We start from the raw sequence: 20,809 nt of genomic DNA, 5'->3' as shown, positions 1-20,809 counted from the left end.
ATATTTTCTATCTATTAGTATATATAAAAAAATTGACACATCTTTATATATATTTATCTTTCAGTTGATAAGAACAACTGTTTATAAACATAATTTAATGTTTGTGATTAGTGTGACCTTGTCACATCGAACTTTTTATTGACCATAAAATCATAAAACTGATTTTTGTCTATCAAACGGTTCAAAAATATTGTGCTTAGTTTTGAAAAGCCGGAATAGCGTAATCTGTAAGGCAATTACTGATAACCCAGATGCCACAGGTTCGTGTCCCCGCAGCAAAGTGACTTTTGATTGTTAATTATAATACATAATAGTTTATATTATATAAAATTATTATATAGATGACATCGATTCTCAGATTTTCAGTCTAGTGTTTTTAACACTTTTTGAAAGGTTTTGTAGGTTTCTGATTATTTTATTGACAGTACTAATGCATTGAGTAGCAACGAAAAAAATATTGAAAAATACTTCTATATGACTTTGTGTTAAACGATCACAAAAAAATTAAGAACTTTAAATACGCATTTATCGTTAAAATACATTTAATTTCTTGCTGCTATTAATTTTATCAAACATGTATTTATTATACCGTAAAAAGGTTACGTAGTATTTTTTTAATTGTCTTAAAAATGAAGGTAAACTTTGACGAATAAAGTTGGAACGATGTTTCTCTGTATATTTAAAGTATATCTGTGTTAATTTAGTATAAACTCTTCTACGAGTGAGTTAAAGAGTAAACTCTTGTATATTTCAAAGTCGAAAGTAATTTTTGTATGGCAGGGAAATGGGAGGAGATCAACGATTCCTTATCTTACATACTCTTTAACTAGTCATGAATAATTTAATATTGGGGAAAATTGTGTATATTAATAATTTTTAAAAAAACTTTGAAAACTTTGAAATATTTTATGGTAAATATGTATTTTTAAAGATTAGTATATATAGGTGTATTATATTATTATTATATTTTTGTTTTGAATTACTTGTAATTTAAAAAAAATAGTATTACTAATCTTACTTTACATTGGACAGGCATATGTTAAAATGAGTCTAATTAATTGTTTGCATAATTGTATAGCATATTTTTTTTAAATATCGTTTTTTTCTTCTATTCAATAGCGGTCTAAGGGCCGCAATTGTGGCAAGCCCTTTAGAGCAAAGTTCCAGAATATGATATGGTCATATCTAATAAGTGGTATAATACTCTCATGTATTATTTATTGATTATAATCCTAATTTTATAACGTTCAAGCAATCCATCCATAAGGTCCACTTATATACTTATAGTAATGAATAACAATTTGGTCTATCGACCATAATTTTTTTTTTGTCTTTTTGTCCTATCTTTGAACTGAAAATTTGATATACAGATTCACTACTTTTTTGTCTTGTTCAGATTGTCTTTACTTTCAGAAAATGCCAGAGAAATGTAAAATAAGTATTTTTTGTGGCTCAATATTAATTTTAGTGTCAAAAGATTTTTTTTTAAAAGCGAAGGATATAAAATAAATATTCTTATTTTATATATAAATAAAGTAAGTCTTATCTTTGTATACTTTGAGATACTCAGTGTTATTGTAGATAGAAAAATGTCAGAGATTCTTAAATTTTTTGTGCTTTTAATATGGTTGGATGCTGAAAAATATATTCACCATTCTTTGTTTTAGATGGGTATAGCATTTCATTTATCACACACAGTATCGTGATTTGGCCGTGTCTACATGTAGGAGGATCAGGTGAACCCTTTTGGGCCCTTGACGGACCCTCGTCAGTGCAGTGCCTGACCCGTCATATTCAGCACAGGCATTTCACAGACCTGTCACACGACATTCGCAACGTCCGACTGTCACGTTACAACTGTCACGTTATGATGCTAACGACTATTCGACCTGTCATCCGCCAAGCGGTGTGAAAAATAAACACGTTCGATTTTTAAAGTTCCTACAATTCAATATATATATGTATTATATATGTATATATAATTTATTAAATTATAAAATGAACGTGAGGTGATAGAGCAAGAGTGAAATTTTGCTGCAGACTCGCGCATCGCATAGCAACAGTATATTGTTCCATTGTATGAAGTTCAGTTTGAACTCTCGAGCTAAGATTTTTTGCGCCGAGCTTATCGCTATTGTTACAATAAAACGATGCGCAAAATTACCGAGCGAGTCGTTTATCGGAGAATCGGTTTCGAAATAGCAAACGTGAACCGCCGAGAGGAAATGTCACAAACCTACGTCTTCTTCATTCTTGATGTGAGGGGGTGAGAGAGAGAGCGCGAAAGAGGGTGGAAAGCGACCTGCCAACGCCGGAAGAGTACCATTCAAGACAAACGAGCAAAAGGAAAATTGTTTTTCTTGCGGAAAAACCATTAGCGAACTATAAGTATTTATCCACGCGCGTCGTCTCTCCGGTTACATCATCTCTGTCACTTAATTTCGTGTTTCCATCTTTACGCCTAACGCCCGCAGACACAAGTAATTTGCCAGGACTAAAGTTACTTTTCGGCGAAACTTACTCGTGTAGTACGTGATGTATACACCTCGTGTTAATTTGCACAGATAAAATATTAGTACAATGCAAACCATGATTATGTAGGTCTATAAATACAGAGTAATCAATAATATAATAAAATAGAGGACTCATCTTTTAGTTGTACTTGAATTATTTCTTTAAATAATTTTAAGGCTATTTAAAATCGTTAAATCTCTATCTTTCTATATGACATTTTATCAATCAATCCATTCAAAATCAGCAATTACATACTTTATTATTTTTCCATATGCCTGTAATTGTTTTTCAATTTTTTTCACACAGCGCATTTGTGCTTTTTTTATTTTATCTTTAAAAAAAATATCTATTTTATTGAAATTTTCCTAAAAAGCACGTGTTGTATCTATGTATTTTAATACTAAAAAACAGGGACGTCAGTGATCGTTTTTTTAATATTATTTAGGAGTACCCAAATAAAAGGACGTTTTTATACTAAATAACTTTGACGGTCAGTTGTGACTTATTTGTTGTTCGAGTCGCATGACTTTCTTTCGGTAGTGTTTGGATAAACATCTGGAGAGTGCGTTACAAATATAACAACAACAAAAAACACTACAAGTTTCATTGGAAAATTTATTTTCCGAGTAAGGTGTTTTAACGCACTTGTATGCTGTATGAATTTAACAAAAAAAAATCGACAACCAAAAGCATTTGTGCCGTCTATTTTTATAGTTTTTCTGGTTCAATATCAATTCATGAACTAAAAAATAAGACAGAAACATAGTCTAGCATTCAAAGAAGTATAAAAATAATGGAAAGGCGTGGAAACATGCGTTTGAGTTCCAAACGCACTGAGCGACGAGAACAAGGCGACGCGCCTGCCTCATACTGCGAGAAACACGCGAGAAAAATTGATACTTTCGGATCGAAAACTGTTGCTCACCCTCCATATTCTCCTGCTATAGCACTGTCGTATTGACATTTATTTAGGTCTCTACAACATAATTTTAATAATAAAAAAAATAATTGTGAGGGTAAAAAAATTCTTTCTGAATATTTTAACTCACAGCTGGATTATTTTTGCTATTGTGGAATTAAATCTGTCAAACGAGATTATTTTGTAAAATAAACTTGTTATTAGAAAAATACTTTTTATTAAAAAAACGTCATTAAATGACATGCATTTTTTTTGGTAAATTCTATAAATCTACGTCAAAAGCAATATAATCGTGCCGTCACAGTAGAAAAGCTCAGTTATTTAGCGTCCATATTAGGCTTTTTTACAATTTTACGACTTACAATAAGTAAGAATCGAATGAAGCACATCAAAACCAAATTTTGACCAATAGGAGAGCGCAAAATACAATTATCACTTCTCAGAAGTCAAAAATTCACGTCAAATGTAGTAAAATTGTGCCGTTGTTGTCGTAGTGGAAGCGCTTGGTTATCTAGCGCTCATATTACGACTTTTTAAAATAATAATAAAAAAATAATTAATCACATCTAAACTGAATTTTGCCCAATATGAGAGCGCAAAATACAATATTGTATTTTTCAGTGTCGATTTTAAATGTCATGGAATATATAAAAATACATTAGTGTATTAATCAATAAATCATATGTGTGTACAACGTATACATACATACATACATTGTTAATACAATTACACAAAAAAAGTTATTTGATTTGGTAATTAATATTTATTATATATTGAATTCAATAATATTTTTTCCGTTGTTAAAATATTTTCGAGATAGATTCAATACCGTTTTTTAGATTTTCTTTGAAGGATAACTTAAGAATTTTCGGTTTAGAATCAAGGGCGTCATTTTAGCTTTTTTTAGGGAAGGAAGGCAAAAATTGGCTAGTCAGTTGTCATTTTTTTAATATTTAAATTTTATAATTATTTATAGTATTTTATATAATGCATTTCATTAAATGCATTTTTCTGGCCAAACTCAAGGGAGAGGCAAATGCCCCCACCTGTCCCTGCTAAAAGTGGATCTGTAATGATAGAAAAGCTGAATTGCTGGCACTCTGCCAACCAAGAAAGACGTGTTACTTATGCGGGGAAGCAATCAGTTGAACAAGAATACGGTATTTGTTACAAAAGTAGCAGAATAGCAGACAAGTGTGGGTATCTCTGGAATACTCTTAGTTTAGTTGCGTCTTTTAATATTTTACTATCAGACCGAAAATTATTTTAGAATGCATCCATTTTTAACTTTGACTTGAATCAGTGCATTTTTAATCGTTAAACAGTATTATATTTTTATTATTATGCATATCAAAGCAGTACGAAACTTTTTGGAAAATAAGTGACATTTTTTTATATATATATACAAAGCTGTATACAAATGTATTTCAAGGTATTATTTACTAAATAATATAATTTAGTTTCCAGTATTTTCCATGTTTCTTTAATTACATTTACATCCAATTTATCAGTAATGTTTATCTTAATTTACAAATGTTTTGAATTATTAGTTTCACAATAAATGTTTCATTATTGTATTGTACTAATTTATGGAACTCATGTATTAATTTCACAATCTCTTTTATATTTTTTCTGCTATCGTATGATGATCTTTATGCATATATTCATATATTATCATCAATCTCCATAAATTATGTACCAATAATTTGCCAAGTGTTGAGCGCGCTGAACCATTAATTTTAAATGAAATAGACGAGTCATTCAAATTTTTACGATAAGCAATGTTTTCCATTTAAGCCTTACCTTGCAATTTCTACTTGTAAAAAATTGTATTTGAATTGATTTATTTTTTGAATTTTTTGCCTAATCATTAGCATGGCTTTGAACCGGAACTGGACCGAAAACCGGAAACCGGAAAAAACATTAATTTTGTCAGAATGAAAACCGGAGTTGAACCAAAAAAATATCGTTGTCTTCAGTTCAGTACATGTGCAAACACGCTCGTTAATTTGAAACAAATTACATTTTTAAGATTAATTAACTTCAATCACAAATGAACAAGTACAATCATCTAGTTTTTGTGAAACGTCCTATTAAAAGGTAGATGATTTTTTAATAAGTAAAACACATATACTATATTTGCGTTAACAGTCAGTTCAAGAGCTATCCATTTCATCATTATTCATAATTGAGAAAGAGATGGCAAGAACTGACTGTGTTAACGCAAATAGAGTTGTAGACTTCAATTTCTACATATGTGGCCATTAAATACATATTAAATAACTGTAATTATGTACAAAGATTAGACTGAAAAAACATATTTCAGGGTTTTGGGAGGAAAATAAAAATACCTATCTTCATTTATACAAAATTTCAATAGTGGTTTTAGGAGCTCTAGCATCACATGATACTGTTAAAATGGATTTTTCTGGTTTAAAGTTTACCCTACGAGCCAATAGAAATAGTTTCTTAAAAATAAATATTTTTATAATTAGAGGTAATTTTTATAATTTTTAATTATAAATAAATATACCCAAGAATCTTGTATACTTTATTCGTGAATGTTTTGTTAATATAGGTTTCAGATAATAAATTATAATATACTTTTAAATAATTATTATTATTATATTAATTTATCAATTCATTTAGTATGCTTATTACAAAAGAAGGAATAAAATATTATCAATTATGGTAGAAAATAAATTTTAAATACAAATAAAAATGTTTGCTTCTCCGGAACGAAAACCGAAACCAAATTGATATTTTTTTAATTGAACCGGAACGAAAACCGAAATGAAAAAAATAACGATTTTATTTTGACTGCCTTCTTAGCCCCAAAGAACTTATTTTCTACTTGATTGGTATTTTCCTATTAACAGACTTTGGTTTGTCACTGCAATTTGCATGGCGTTTATTACATGTATATTTTTTAATAAATTTCGGCTTAGACACGCAATGTCGTTTGTTTACGCCGACGAGAAAAAAACCTTTTTTGAAGACCACAAATTAAATATTTTTAAAAGACACTTTTGGATAGTCTTAATCCAACAATTTAATTTATACATAGTATTAAATATTTTGATGATAATTTTTTTTTAATAATTTTAAACTTAAATTTAAAATATGTATTTATTAAAGTACGAGTGTTTTAAACATGATTAAATATTAAAAGCTTTAATTTGTACATAAGTTTGTTAAATATGTAAGGTTACTGTGGACATTATAGAATTTAATCTACTTAGAGCAATTTTGTGTTTATATGAGTTCTATTATATTTTATCATAATAAAGTACATGTTAAATAAAACATAGCGCTCGTGGACAACTCTATACACTTTGTATATTTTATTCAATACGACTGTGTAATGTCAGATAGCGTTTTGCCTAAGAAAACAATGGGACGTGTCAGTGTTGCGATAGCAATATTTGGGTCGAAGCGCGCGCGAGTTCTCCGAATATTCGCCGCAGGGCTCGAATGCCAAACATCGTCTTCCCTTTTATTTACCCACGGTTTGATACAATGTAAATATGTAACAACCTGCGCACGTGACAGATGTGGTCTTTGTTCCGCGAAAGGCAAACACTTTACAGAAAACTGTCAACGCATTCGTACGACTGTAATGTGTCGACGCCGCAAAACAAATTCCACACGGCCCGGGGGCGCTTTCGCGAAAATCATCATACCAAATATTTGCCAAAACTCAATTTCGATCGACCGCACACATACGGGCCGAGCCATGCGCGAACAAGCCGAAGAAAACATATAATGTATATGTGATAAAGTAGCCCCAGAGAGGGGAAAGTTCCCTTTGTGGGGCATTGTCGCCCCCGTTCAAATTAACCGTCCCCCAAAGACGTATAGAGGAAATTAATTTGATTGTTAAAAGTAGCGAAGGGGATAGTTTTAGTATTATACAGCTGGATACAGTTAAGAACGTCTTAGGTATATTAGAGATAAAAAAATGGCGTCGCTCTCTATTTTTGCGTTAAAATATTTTAACAAAACAAAATAACAATGCGTATTATTCGTGGGAATTGCACACAATAGTGCTCATCGCGTAAATCTTTCTCACAAAAAATATCGTGTGAATAGCGGAGGAAAATGGTCTTAATTAGAAGCTATAATGATAATTCGTGAAAATAAATATTCATTATAATATAATTTGCACGCCAATGTATGTAGAAGCATTAACGCTTTGCAAAAAGTTTGTCGTATAGTCTCGTTTCTTTAGGTATAGTAAATTATTATAATTTTTGAAACACTTTTACTTTTACAATATATAAGATTCAGTAGCGTAGTTATCTCATAGAAAAGCCATGAAGCTTGACAGGGGGCCCAAATTTTTGAACACTCAATAAAAAAAATAATTATCAATATAAAAATACCAAAAGTTAAAACAGAACTTATACGATTTTCGAGATCAAGGTATAATAAGATCCTACTACTAATACTAACATAAAAAAATGCGATGCTGGATTTCGCAGAGACGTCATTTGGGTGCGGGGCAAATGGAAGCATTTGCCTCCCTCTTTGAATTTTGCCAGAAAAATGCATGTCATTTAATAAAATACTACGAATTTTATTAAAATCAAAATATTAAAAAGTGATGGAAAACTTGACTGGACAATTCCCCCCCCCCCCCCCCGTAGGGCTTCCGAACCGAGTAGAACCGAAACCAGGCACCCGAGTACCCGGGTATTTTAATTTCAATATTTTATTTGACTTCTCCATATAAAATATACTATACATCACACAATTTTCAAGATGCAAAATTCTCCTGCTATTCTTCTATTTTGCAAAACCCATTTAGATATCAGTTAGTTAAAGCAGTGTATTGAAAAGGGATAGGAAATCCGTTTTTAATAGTTTGAAAGTATTGTTTCACAGTGTACATAAGTTTTATGACACATTTTGTTTCGGTATCCTCAAACATTTGCAGTTTAACAAACAAATTTAAATCCGAATATTTGCAAAAAATACACACAACATAATCGGGGAACGGTTGGACACAAAAAAATGACATTTAAGTACGAGATGTGAGTAGATTCTTTTAAACAATGCAATTTTTATACCAATTACACAGAATAAATTATTTTAATAAGTAATTAATTCTAATTATTGATTTAGAAGTAACAAAAAATATTTATTATTTACTTCAGCAAATATGAAAAGAGTAAATTCTGCATGTTCAATTAGGTTATTCATAAATATAAAATTTTCATTCAAAATTTTATGATGCTTTCAAATTTTTAATCCACGCAAATTGACAATGCTCAGCACTATATGAAGTTTCTGTTAATCTTTTGACTCATAATAGAAACACATTTTTTCTGTCAATAATATATCGGGACGAGTGAGCCATTTCACATGTTTTTACAATAAGAAAATTCACATATTAAATCTATCCCACGCTCACGGACAAAAGGCAAAACAAAAGTGTTTCTGAAATATGTCTTAGCCATTTTTTCTATCTTACCATGATATCATGATAAAATTTAATCTTGACTGTGGATTATATATTTTGACTAAAATTATTGTTTACTAAGATACAACTTCATAAAAATTACATTAGCTTAATTAGATTGTTTGTGCGCTAGTCTACGAATATTTTAAAACTAATAAATTTATAACATAATAGATTTGTAACAAACAATTAATCAAAATTATAATTTACCGACTGAAGTTTAGGAACCCCTCCTCCTCCTCTTCTTACTTATATTCTTTATTGATCCTTTGTTTTTTGTTTCGCAAAAACAATTCTAAATTTATCTTAATTCTATAAATAAAGTTCATTTAAATCGATAATCAAAAAATAATATAATATAATATACATATTTTTATAAATTATATTTATTTTCATCAAAATAAATTATTGTAAGCAATTATGTATGATTTCTATCATAGTAAATTTCAAAGTTTGTTTAAATAATAATATAATACACCCATACATATCTAATCTTTTATCTTCTAAGTCTATTATTTAATTTAAATCATAAAATCATATGAAAAAAAATTCAGCTAAGAGTAATTATAAAATTTCATAGGACATATTTAAATATTTTATTATTGTAATCAATAAATTATGTTTATATATACAATATACACATACATTCATTTTTGATCATAATAACACACAAATAAATATAAATTTAATTTATTTAAATCAAGAATCTTTGACTTCTGAGAAGTAATAATTGTACTTTTCGCTTTCCTTTTGGGCAAAATTCGGTTCAGATGTCCCTAATGTTTTTGCCACCAACAAAATGTCAACAATTATACTATATTATTTGGTGCGAGCGAACTGAATAAATTAATAATTTAAGAAATCTATAAAAAAAATCATTTGCCAAGCAACCGTTCTTTTTAACCCTCTGGCTGCTATATTTTTTCAAAATCAGAAGTGGAAACTCTATTATATATAATATTTTTTCCAAAAATAAATCAAAAATATTTTATACCATACCTCATTGTGCGTGTATGCAGGTGAATGTTCCCACTGCGACGGCACGATTTTATTGCTTTTGATGTAGATTTTTCACTTCTGAAAAGACCCCCCCTGAAATAATATTGTTGTACTTTCTTTATTATTAAATAAGTATTAGCTCATATACAGCACTACATATTTTTTTTTTTTTAAATTTTGAATATTTTGATAGAAGTTATTTTATCAATATCAAGATTAAATTATTTAATCTTGATATTGCTAATTTTAAATCATTTTAAAAAATTAATCCTTAATGCTTTGATATGTGCATATGTACAAACACGTATTAAAAATCATTTCATTTCTTATTAAAAAAAAAAATATGTCAATTGCGAAATTTTTGTACGAGGGCTCAAAATTTTTAGCTATGCCTCAGTACAAATCCCATTAAATATTGTAGCAATATTCGTAGATATTCAACCATAATTGAGCTATAATATTCGGACGTTCTCTGGTCGTTGTTATCTTCCATTAGACTGCATTTCAGTTATTAGAACTTTGAGACGTTTCCAATGTCGGTAACCTTATCCATTGCCTCGAACTTTGGAGTTGTCAAAACTCAAAACTTTACTTTGTAAAACTATGCATAATTGAGGATTAGAATTTCATCACCGTTCTCGTGGGCCATGCGATAACAGGAATTACGATTTGAATTATCACAAATGAAATAATTATAACTATAAATTGATCGTATAACATTATTAGGGTTAACTTAATTGCTTTATACTTCGTCTTGCATTCCCAAGTCAATATTAATACTTAAATATTAGAGACCTACTTTTATTTTTACAATATGCAATATCTTTTCATGCTTGCACACGTTGATATATTATTTAAACACGTTCAAGATGCGCTCTGTGTACAAATTCCCGAGTGCATCAGCCTCAGGTCGGTGCATCTTAATACCCAAAGTGTTTACTCACGTATGGACCAATACCGTTTTGCATCCACATTCGTGAAGGGAATTCGTGCATCGTATGAATATGTCAAACGACGCTAGATTTCTTTTAACATTAATAATATTTTATATTATTCTATAACCAAAAAAGAAATAAACGATAACAATTTAACCGCATTGTTTCCTACGAGAGCGATAAATCAGTTTTTATTTTTTTAGTCATTGTCAGAGTGTCTTAAATGGTATAGGCTTCTTACAAAGCACTTTTTTAAGTAACCGTTGAGTTGAGGAAAGTTTTGTAATTTCAACGGAATTATTCGGAACGGATCCGTTCGTATGAGGAATAACGCGAGTTTATACTACACTTATAAGGGTATAAGTTGGATATTCCTCGGCGGATTTGCACATAGAGTTAAATAAACATAGTATAATATAATGTTTGTGAAAGCGCAAATCCACTTTCAAGGCCTTAAAATGCTCGTTGGACAATGGTAACCACGAAACATAAGATAAAGATTTACCATATATGCGGTAAATGCACCACTTCCTGTACAATATTTCTAAAACGATTGATTACACGAGAAAAAAATATCCATTACTTTCATTTGTGATGGATAAGCTTAAACCGCTAAAAATTATTTTGATTCTGATAATAATCAAACTTCAACTTTTAACGTAATGTTGCTGCATTTCATTGCAAAATTTTGTTGAATACATATTTCTCAACAGCATGTTTCAAGGGCTAGTTTGTATTGTAATAATACTTTAGGATTAAATGCATTTAGACTTAATAGTCTAAATCATAAAACCATTCAATCAAATTTTACTCGTTGCATTCGTAGTTAAAGTAAATTAAATTAATATTATTACATAATTTAAACTAGTTCTAGGAAAAATAATATGCACAAAACAACAACACTACGCAACTACTAAATAAATATTTGCAAATAAAAAAATAAAAAAATAAGATTTGTAATTTAATTTAAAATAGATTCCTGTAATATTTTCCTGTAACTTATGAATTCAATTATTAATCAATGAATCACTAATGAATCACACACAATTAAATGAATTTCTCAATATTTAATAACTATTTTAAGCTCTATTAAAATTTCTATAAAATATGTTTCATATTTTTTTATTTTAAATATATTATACTCAGTAAATATAATTAGAGCCTCATAAATATAAATTAATGCTTCAATAGTAATTTTAATTTAAATGAGAAGTTCTAAAACATTTCCTAGAAATCTTTGGTCCATTTATTTCTCATCTTAAGAATGACAATGGCTTTATCTGCAAATACTTCGTATTAATTATTAATACATTTTTTTCAATTTTTTTTTTAATTTTCTACGCAGTTATTCTTTACAGTATATATCTATTAAGCATTGTCTGATAAATTATTTTTTTAATGACAGAATAAATATTTCAATACAAAAATATTAATACTACTTCTATACTAAATAGATATAAGATTATAATTCATTTAAAAAAAAAGCAAAAACCCAGTATATATGAATAAATATAAATTCTAAAAATAAATATTTTTATGTTGCTCTAATGTAAAATAGTAATTTTTGTATAAATAAATTATGTTATTACTTATATTTAATTTTCCTAACATAGTGACTATTATAGTATATTTAATGAATAATTATTAATCAATTAATTAATATATGTTCTTTATATTTATATTTTCATTTTAAATATAATAATATATACAGCAAATATAATTAAAGCTGCTCCGTGAATTAGTGCTTCAATATCAATTTTCACTTGGTGAAAATTTCTAAAATATTTCCTAGAATAACCATATAAACTTTGGTCTATTTATTTACGATAATAAAGTTAATGGCTTATTAATTTTACAATTTCCTTTATATTAGATACAATAAAAAATGTTTCATCTATGCTTAAAAACATATTTTTATTATTAAATATTTATTATTTGATCACTTTTTTAATAGTTTTATCGCAATGATTTTTTATCAAGTATAAAATTTATTTTCTTGTTCTTAAAATAATATGAAAAGCTTTTCTTTTTTTTTAACATATTTCATATTGCGACTAATTTGACTTTATAATACCCTTGAAATAGGTTTGAGATTCATGAATGTGCGTAGAAAGGCCGAAAAATGGTGACAGTATATAAGTTATAACAAAATGACTCGAAATATTTATTATAATATTAGTAGATTTCTTGAGCTAAAGGGATAAATAAAAATTCTACAAAAAATGCACAATTAAACGTATGTTTATATTTTGTATAGAGTTAAAATTATGTATTCAATGTCAAGAATTTATAATTTTAAATTCAATCATGACTTCAATATATATCATTGAAGCTTATCTGCAAGTTTGTGCCTCAATTATATTTATTATTACAGTGAAAATTTCTAGAATATATGTTATGGCTTTTGTATAACATAAACATCAATTATAAATTATTCAAGATTAATTTTGTATTAAAATCAAGTTTATGTATTATTTTTCTTACTCTTAAAACTGTATTTTCTGGGAATTTACTAGCTTGAAAAATTTTAATAACATATTTTTATTTATATTTTAGCGTTATTAATAGTTTAGAGATCTTATGTAATAGAGTAAATAATACAAAATAAAAAATATTTAATGATAATAAAATCCCAATAGATATTAAAATAAAATCAATAAATATACTAATAAATAATTAGGACGTATTTTTTTAGAATCAATAATGCAAATAATCGCTAGAAGCACTTTTGAAATTGAATTTTAGAATAAGCTCAACTTTATAGGATGTCTTGGTAGGACCATTAAAACTTTGCAAAATTCTGCACATAGAAGTAATCCAGAAATCAGTTTTGAAAAACTATATAATTTATCAAAAAACTTTAATTTACCCTCTGAGAATATTTTTAATGATATCCGTTTTCATTTTAGTATATTTTTAAATATATTCTTAACTTGAATTTTAAATAATTTTGTAGTTTATATAAAAGTTATTTTATATATTGAGGGATTCATTATCAAAAACTTGCACCTTATATCTTGGATTTGAAATACTATAGAGTTGATGTAAAGTCGTATATCGACTTAGAAAACAGCCGCTTCCCTCTTCATCATGATCCAGCTACGACGTCTGGAATCTAGAATTTAACACGATTTTCGGAAACGACTAGATTTTTCAGGCGCAGGCAATGCAATTTTCATGCAAATTACATGAGCTCAAAAGTGCTTGCACAATAATAATATTTTTTTACTAAATAACTTAGTTTAGTCCCTTTTTTTAATTTTGAGAGGTAGCCTAATAAGTTGATAAGTCTTTTAGATTAATATCATTGTACATATACAAATATATTTTGCGATAATAAATAAAACACATCGCCTACTACTGATCTATATAATCATTACTAGCAATTATTCCTTGATCTCGTATTATCTAAGTTACCTAAATGACTTAATAACAGCTCGTTTTATACAAATATCTTGTCAAGATATTAATTTAAAATAAAGACAAACTGGTAGCTCACAAATATTTTTTAATATTTTTAATGGAAATCTAGATTGAGGAACCTCGGGACAGAGTTCTAACCAATGTCGACGTCTATCAGAGCCTTTCTTTTATTTCACGCTTATTGATTTCATTCGTTACATCAGCTTTGTTTTATATTTCAATCTTTAAAGCAGGTATAACTTTGTAATTTTAGCGCTATTTAAGATTGCACACAGTTCTAGCGTGACGAGCAACGTGTACTTTCCTCATGTTTATTAATGTTAAACACCGGAGACTTGCACGCGATTCCAATTACCGGTCGGTTATTTCATATTTCTTTCATAATTAATTTTCAGATATTAAAATCTCGGCCAGTGTGTGTATAGTTGCTAGTACATTTAATAAAAAAATATAAACCCTCGAGAGTAACGATCGTTACGACGTAGTCGCTTTTTAACGGCAGCGTTTCTCCCCCGGATTACGTGTGCTCTGTGCTAAAAAATTCACTTTGCATAATTATCTACGCTAATTGCGACTCATAGCGAAAGCAACAAATGTAATTATACACTGAAAACACACTTTTGAATATTTATAAATTGGTTCGATGTGTATTCTAGACGTTCAAGGGCTTAATTATGTAATAAACAGGTGAGACGTATGAAAAGATACTCTTCTTAGAGATATTTATGCAGCTCTATCTGAAATAAAATATTAATCGCCCCTCTTTTCGTTCTTAAAATTATCGAAGTCATTATTCAAGAAATTTAATCGAAACATAATGAAGCGCAAAACGACTTCCTGCCCCATAGAATAGATCGTGATTTCCACCCCTTTTAATGTTGATATTACATAAATTTAAAATTTAAAACGAGCTTAATTATTACTGATTTGTTTTGAATAATTTGTAAATGTATTTTTTTAAATATTAATTAGTTAATTAATCAGTAACATTACACCGTTTTATATATTTTGTTGGATAATAAGAATACTTGTATTGAGCGTAAAGCTCGCATCAAAATGTAAATCGTTCCTAATGTGGGTGTATTGTGTGAATGTCAAGAAGTTTGTTATATAATATTATTTTGTACATTTTGCTATAGTGTGTGTTATTAGATTCATGGGCTTAAAAATATATACATATATACAATAGCATATTCTAACATACTAGTATATGTATACTACAATATATTTACTTGTATATCATTGAAAAAATAATTATGGAATCAAGGTTAAAAATATGTATAAATCACTCGATTTTTAACTTACTATTTTTCATTCCTAATTTTTTTATAAAGCAATTATCTTTTTTTTAACTTTATTATACATATTTAATCATAGCATGTTTTACCTTAGTAACTATTTATTTTTTAATACTAAATCTTTATTTTTTACAGTTGCACGTTCAAAATATATATACGTGTTATAATAAGGTCTATAATATTATTTTTATTATATATATCGAAGCTATTTTGATTTTTACCTGATTAATTTTCTTAATAAAAAAAATCTTTGATTGTGCTATTTATAAATAATTATAACACAAAAACCTTTAAAATATCTCATGGTAGAGAAAAAGAGCAAGTAAACTCAATTATCGTTTCTTAGATGTTTGAAACACGGTTTATCCAAGTTTTTCGCGTATAAAGCAAGTCAACATTCTCAGAATTACCTAACAGAAATAAAAAACGCGAGATACTGACATCACCTACTTTTCCGCTCTCAAGAGCCGGATGTCGCAGCCACTTTCGCTGTTTGCTCTTTCGTGATTCATACTTACAATTTTGCGTCCTCTACAACTCTGACTCGCCTTTCAAAGAATTACATTACTAAATAGCGGCGAATTTCCCGACTTTGTCAACAAACCCTTTCCGTACCCGCGAACTAGACATGACAACACACAAATATGCATACACATTATACACACATATATATGCATAAAGCGGGGATAACCAAACTTTTGCGCAATGCGGTCTACTCAATATTAAAAAACGGCAAAAGATCCATCTTGATAGTTTTATTTAAATTTAAAAAAATGTTAAAGCAACTAAAACTCTAAACTTTTGTAAATACAGAACGACAATGCGTGACTGACATTTTAAAATAAAAATATCTTTACTAGTTAGGATTCAAAAAAAATCTTTGAAGCTCATCTTATGCTTGCACTACACTCTCTGGAAGTTGTCCGAATCGAAGTTCAACTGAAGTTGGCCAAGGTCATCAACTTCCGAGTAGCGGCCACACTGCCACAAAATGCATAGGCGTGAATGACGTACGCACGGCGGCTGCTGTCATATACAGCTGGCTTATTTGCGCGCGATCGAAAAATGTGCCAAATAATCGCAATTTTCAAATTGTCATATAATTAAAATTACGCTACTGATAATTATAAAAGTTTGTGTGGGCACTCACCAATGCAAAATCAGTGAAAACTTTTCGGTCGTAAATATTCAATTCACGCAAAATCTTGGTCGGCTTTTGCAAAATGCCATAAGGCATAAAAATGATACTTCAGAATATGAACACTACATCTGTGACTATACTAGAATTTGTCGCCATCGATTCTAAATAAGAATTCGTTATGGTGTGACATTTATATAAAACGATCTAGGAAAATACATAAGGATATTCGAAACGATTTTTTTTAACAAAATTAAGTACCAATAATTATTTTTTAATTATTTAATTTTATATGAAGAAAAATATAATAACGATATCTGTTAAAAGAACATACTATCAAAAATATAATTAATCCCTTTTGGTGCCCTAAAATATTCAAAGATGTCAGTAAGAGTCTGTTGAAGTCCCTTTTAAACATGTGGTATTATAACTTGAGCACGTGACCACGTTGCAGCGCTCGACGTGCGTGCTAACCATACTGAATTTGAACCGAGCTACTCGTTCTATCTCAGTTTGCAAAAAAACATATCATTATTTCTCTCACTCTCGTCACTTAACACGCGAGAGAGCGAAAGGAGAAGTATCTCACCGCTCGCGCTCGAAAGAGCAGCTCCGACTTCGGTTTCTTTGACTTCGGTCCGTTTGCCGACAATATTCGGAAGCGCTCGAAGCTGGCCAAGTCGACTGAATTACCCCCACTTTACCTTCCGTTCTCGGTAGCCTCGGACAACTTCCGAGATTTTAGACCGAACTCGACCGAAGTAACCCACTATTTTCTCCGTCCTTGGTCAACCTTGGCCAACTTCCAGAGAGTGTAGTGCAGGCATAACAGTAAAGAATATATTTTATTCATAAATTCCATTTCTCAGAGCTGTCCATTTTTATTACTCTAAGCAACAATGTATAAATTTATTTGTTAATCAAGTGTTAAACTGCACATTGTTAATCTGCTTCACATTTTGCTTTAAAATCTCAAGCATTTTTATAAGAAATATTAAAAATCCGCATTTACTTATTTACTACGTGAGAGTTGAAATTTATATTATCATTCTTGAAATGCCAAGATCCTTGATAATATTTTCCCTTCCAAGTATAATGTTACATTACATTTATCAATTCTGAACTGTAATTATACATATAATATAAATGTAATATTTTAAACTAAATCAGTCTATTGCCTATGTAGTGAAACGATTAACAATCAGGAACAAATTCGCCGTCGTATTGGTTAACATCTCCTACTTATATAACACAAGTATACAGTCGAAAATTGCCAACTCCATTTGCAAGCATCAGACGTCTGCACACCCTCATCACGTACGAGATGGATGTAGTATCACGATCCTGGTTCTCGTGTTCGGATCAACGACTCCACCCCGCTGAATTATTTATTCCGTAATTTGAATTCATAACCGAGTTTCCCATTTCGGAGCCCGGTATTACTTTTTACTCGTCATATTGTTGTCGAGTGTCGCGGGGATGGCGATCCGCACCACCCCCTAATAAAATCGCGAAGTGCCCTCACAATCAGAATGGCTTTACGGGGTGGGTCTGCCGGGCTTAAAACCACCCCTGTTTCTGCCCGGCCGGTCTCACCTTGGTTCACCTGTTCAAAGTTGCGGGCCCGTAAAAAGTTGATCGCGCACTCAGAAGACTGCTTTTTGAGGCGGACCAAACCGATCGGTTTTAAAATTCAATTACGATTTCTTTGAACGTAAATTTTTTAGTAATTTAATTCCGGTTGCTGTGTGTATACATCAAGGGTGCTCAACCTTTTTGAGTTAGGAAGCTATTTTTTTATCTTAATTTATTTATATGGCGATATTTTTGTAAGAAATTGATATTCCTGTGTTTTTTATGTCGATTTAATAAAATAACAAACACTATATCGCTATTTTTTAATATTTAAATCATATTTAGGAGCAAGTTTAACTCTTGGAAATTTAGGGTGACCGCTCGGTTTGACCAGATCGAACAGTCGAAGTGAAAGCGTCTAATTTTATCAAGCTTCTGTGAGTCGTCTTTAACGTAACTTCGCTTAGTGCGAGTTAAGCTGAACGCACAAGCAAACTTATTATTTTGTTTAAAGTGGCAAACAAAGAAGGTCGCTAAACTGAAGTAAACTATTTTAAGATAATAAAAAAATAGTTACTGCGGCAAAAAAAGCGAAATCAATAGTTTTTGCAATCGGTTCTCTGACTAGTTTACAGATCTTGAATTTCTGATTTTAAGTTATGCTGTAGATCTTCAAAATATAAAATTGTTGCTGTGCTAAAACAGCGGTCACAAACCTTTTTGACGTTGCGGGCCACCAAATCATGATTTGAAATCCCACAGACCACCAACATGATTGTTTTAAAGGATAAATACGTTTATAAAAAATTGATCAGAGATTTTATTTTTCATTGATATGAAATGCATTCATTTAATTTAATTAAATTATAAATTCTTATTAAAGTTATCTAAGTAAGTTTATTTATTAAAAAATAAATTAAGCTGATATTTTGCTCTTGCCTGTCTGATTTTTTTTTGTTGTTTGTTGATTCGTCAACTTTAATTAAATAAAATGGCGAGTTTTTCACCATTTTTACAACTTGTTTTTCAATATATTTAGTCATGTCTTAGTTTCCGAACAGCCTGTTTTCCCAAAATCTCTTATAACATACAAAACTTACTTCAGTTTTCTCCAATTATAAAGCATTTTTCCCGATCTGAAGTGTTATTAAATTAGAAGCCTTCAATAAGTCATTTTTATTAAAGCAAATATTCGTTTCTGCATATTTTCACTCATTCTTAAGTGTTTTTTTTTAAAACTAAATCCAGGTGTTTTAATAGAGATAAATAACGTGCATTATACATAGAGATAACTCTATTGTCTGTCGCTTTCTAGTACAGTTCGTGAACTTAATGCAATAATAAAAAGCGAAAATTGTCATTCAGAATCGAGAATTTATTAGAATATCATTTACATTTTATTAGGAATAAACCGTACAAAATACAAATTGTGTTCAGATTTATATGTGCACCACCAGTTGGAAACAGCTGTGTTAAAAAGAGGCACATTTTAAACTTTGTTCCATTAATAAACTACGCGTTTAATTAAAGAGTAAAGCAGATCATTTTAGTTGTAAAGAGCTGCAAATTATTTTAAAGCTATGCATGAAAAAGTGAAATGAAAGCTATTGCCTTTCACAATAACTTAGCTATGTGAGGATTTGCTATTCTAATTACCAGAAAATAAGCAATTTCACATTGATATCAAAAGTTTACGGATCAAAAAGGAAGCAATATCATTTTTCACAATTAAAAAAATATTATATGATAACAATTTTAATTCAAGGTGGTTCTATCGGGCTAAACAAAAATATAAGTATTCCGGCTTATACATTTTTGAGGAAATGAGGGAAGTACAATGACCATCTTTATATATTTTGATCAATGCCGATGATTCAGGGTGGAACTAGAATTTTTATGTTTGTCTACATATCATATTAGACTTTCTTTACTGTAAAACATCGTAACAGTAGATTTGGTGGGAAATCTGACAACATGTGCTTGGTATCTGCTCGACTCTTTTTGTTAAAGTGTGGTCCAACGGCTCATAAGCAAATTTGTATTACACTATTGACACTAATAATCGATCTCAGCGCAGAAATTGATAGCTTCTCTATTTTTAATGGCATACGACTATTACACATGCACAAATAAGTTGTTAACATATTAAAATGTCTCTTTATTTCAAGTCAGAAGCAAAGTTCTGAGAAAAATATATTTTTAAGAAGCGGTAAAAGTCAATATTTTAATTATAGTTGATGATTTTACTCGAAACCATTTATTTTTTTCTTGGATAATTTTTTTCAACTTATCAACTCTTGGACTAAGCAATTACGAAGGATCATTAGATATTTCACACAATTATTGCCTAATTTCTCTCAAGTATACACATATTTAATTCAGATTATGCTTTGCTTTATTAACTATACTATATTATTGGCTGTTTTATTCCTACATTATTTATTAACATTGGAAAAATTCAACACAAATAAAATATTTTGCTGTGTGGTTGATTTAGGTTTTAATACCAAAGGGAACTTTGCAGCCTAAATAAACACTAAAACA

At 29.4% G+C, this 20,809-nt stretch overlaps 1 protein-coding gene across 8 annotated transcripts in view; it reads left to right on the top strand.

The window, feature by feature from the left end:
• Tl (toll like receptor) overlaps window positions 1-20,809 on the top strand; it is a 207,913-nt gene that overhangs the window by 53,707 nt on the left and 133,397 nt on the right. The gene's annotated exons all lie outside the window — the stretch shown is intronic.

Source organism: Plectrocnemia conspersa, unplaced genomic scaffold (genome assembly GCF_051122295.1).
Source record: "Plectrocnemia conspersa isolate PC_06_02 unplaced genomic scaffold, ASM5112229v1 ptg000014l, whole genome shotgun sequence".
Taxonomy (NCBI): domain Eukaryota; kingdom Metazoa; phylum Arthropoda; class Insecta; order Trichoptera; family Polycentropodidae; genus Plectrocnemia; species Plectrocnemia conspersa.
The sequence above is the reverse complement of the archived record's forward strand: the minus strand, read 5'-3'. Positions and strand labels throughout refer to the sequence as shown.